The sequence below is a fragment of the Formica exsecta genome, unplaced genomic scaffold (assembly GCF_003651465.1).
Source record: "Formica exsecta isolate Colony F162 unplaced genomic scaffold, ASM365146v1 scaffold33, whole genome shotgun sequence".
Classification (NCBI taxonomy): domain Eukaryota; kingdom Metazoa; phylum Arthropoda; class Insecta; order Hymenoptera; family Formicidae; genus Formica; species Formica exsecta.
The window spans coordinates 1962668-1965714 of NW_021850553.1; positions in this window are offsets into that span (position 1 = coordinate 1962668).

A 3047-nucleotide genomic window follows, 5' to 3' on the forward strand; every position below is an offset into this window, starting at 1 on the left:
ATGTTTATTTATTTTTGTAATTTCTTTAAAAGTTGGATTTGGTTCATACAAAAATAATTCCAAATACTTTTTGAATTTTGATCAGATTCCTGTGCTTTTAGAATGCAATAATAACATTTACATTTATAAATTTCCGAAAGATTATTTTGATGTGACGCAAACACAGAAAATGGAACTTAATAAAAATTATAACGGTTGTGACCTCTTTAGACTTGAGAGGGTTGACTATGGCAATATAGTTTGGAAAAACTATATGACGATGGGGGCGTAGGTTGTTCACAAACATGGGAGTGTCGTAGATAGAGGATTGATGGCAAAAAGAGAGAAAAATAGTGAAAAAGTAGATCTTCCTATATCGTTTGGTCATTGCTTTTATAAACGGGCGTAGCCCTTATGTATGCCTTAGATTATTATATGTAATTTCCATCTTTCCGAGAAATTTTAAGAGAGAAAGACTTTTAATTAGCGCTTTATATATATATATATATATATATATATATATATATATATATATATATATATATATATATATATATATATATATATATATATATATATATATATATATATATATATATATATATATATATATATATATATATATATATATATATATATAATATAAAAATAAAAGCTTTCATTAATTTCAAAGAAAAGTTTTGGAGTGCTAAATAATATATAATTTTTGTCACTTTATAGCTCGTAATTAAATTATTAGATCATTACATATATTGTATATATATTGTCATTTGTCGTCTGAAATATCGTTTTTATATATGTTTTGAGCATCATAATTCTAAGAAAATAAAATATATATAAGCGAAAAAAATTTAGTAACTACTTTTTTTCGCATTTCTCAGAATAAAAAGGGCAGAATAAAAATTTTATAAGCTCGTTTTGTCAAATATAGAAATTTTAAGATATAAAAAATTAAAAATCATACTAAGGTTTATGATGTTAAAACATCTTAAAATTTATAAATATTTTATTTTTATTTGAAAGATTTTAAAAATATAAAAATTGCTAGATCTGAAAGAATTTTACAATTATTTTAAACATTAAAAATTCTGAAACTTCTAAGATCTCAAGAGAAATGTTAAGATTTCTTAGAAATTTTAAGAATTTGAAGAATCTTAAAAAGTATTTTTCAAATTTAAAAAAATTTTGAAGTATTTAAAAAATTCTAAGATTTCTATTTATTTCAGGAATTGTAAAATTAGTAAAGATGTTAATTGTTTAAAAAGAATTGTAATATTTTTAAAAGTTTCCGAATTTTCAAGGGAACTTTATATATTTTAGAAATTTATAATAAAATTTTTATAGGAATATTTTTAAAATTTTGAAAATTTTGTATAACAATTTTGAAAATTTTATGAGAATGTTCTATTAAACAAATTATCAAAATGCATTGCGTTTTATGTACAATTACCTGATCATTAGTTTATAATTTACTCGCATCTCTGTATATTTTGTTTTAAGACGACCTTAATAACGAATTATTAAAACGCGTGAAATGGATACGCGAAAAGAAAGTCAATGAGCGGAAACCAACCGATTGTGCGCGCATATAAGCAATTGTAAATCGTTATGTTAATATCGTTGCCGGGGTTTGCCGGGGTCGCGACGGGTCAACATGACGTCAGCGGATGCAGCGGCTCTCTGTTGTGCGACGAACCGATATATTGTATGTATGTATATATCGACAATATCAATAAAAAGAATATTACAACATTTTTTCAGTTACAAATATTTTTTTCAGATGCTATTTCTTAATATATATAGTAGTTGCTCCAAAAGAATTTTTAATAGTACGTATATGTGCTCTAAACAATATTGCTCTAATCTATATGTAATTTCATATTTATTTATTATTTTGTTTCAATTGTGAACAAAAACCTTGTGAGGAGATATTTATTATACAAAAAAAGTCTTTTAAAAATTTTAAGAAGTTATAGTTTTGCAAATTTTCTAAGTTATAATATTTTCCATCAATATAGCCGTGTAAAAGTATCAGTATAAATATTTAAGAAAAAAGAGAAGAAAGAAAGTAAATAATTTTTTTACCAAGTAACCTCTTTTTAAAGTAAGTAAATAATTATAAATAGTAAATTAAAAATTTTTTCTCTTTTTAATTTTCTTTTCTTGCGCTTTAAAGCTTTTTTCTTTTTTTCTCTCTTTAAACTTGATTTTTTTTCTATTTCCAATTTTATTTTAATTTTTAATTCTTTACATTAAAAATTTTATATATTTTAATTTAACGAATGAAATATTGAATATAAATATTTAATTAATTTTAAATAATGCTTATCTAAACAGTTATAATTTCAATGTAGCCGTTATAGCTATTTGAGATATATAATTTCTTCTTTTTTATTAATATTTTTTATTAATATTACAAGTGCGCTGCTCTCACTCAACTTCTGCATAATGTAAAAACAATATAGTTTTTTGTATCATTTTTTCAATATCAACGGAATATAGAAAACTGAATGAGTGCGCATCATTGTGATTACAAATTCATTATTCTCTTATTATGCAATATCTGTTTAAGTGTCGCCCCCTGTCTTCTATATTTCTTATTACAAACTACTTCAATAAATAACTTATCGACTTTGATATCATCAATCGTTAAAATAAAACTCTTTTTTTCGGCTATCATTCTCAAAGAGAATTTTTTTAGAATGAATCAATTTTAAATTAATAAAAATTATGAAGAGTTGCATGTGGTTCAAGGAGAGAAAATTATCGTAATGGAGAAGAGTTCTTATTTAAGATTATTGTTTTGAAAATTGCGAAATTATTAATAATATGTTATTGTTATAAACCACAGATATATATATTTTGTATATATATACATATATATACAGCTTTAATAAAATATATTATTACCACCCCTTAAGTATACATATATTCCCCTCACCGTGTGAGTTGTGTGTGTGTGTGTGTGTGTGAATAAAAATAAACATACTACTTTTATTAAATATATATATACTGATAAGTAAATATATAAATGTATGCGTCGTATATAAAAAAGTAGAGTATTAGTA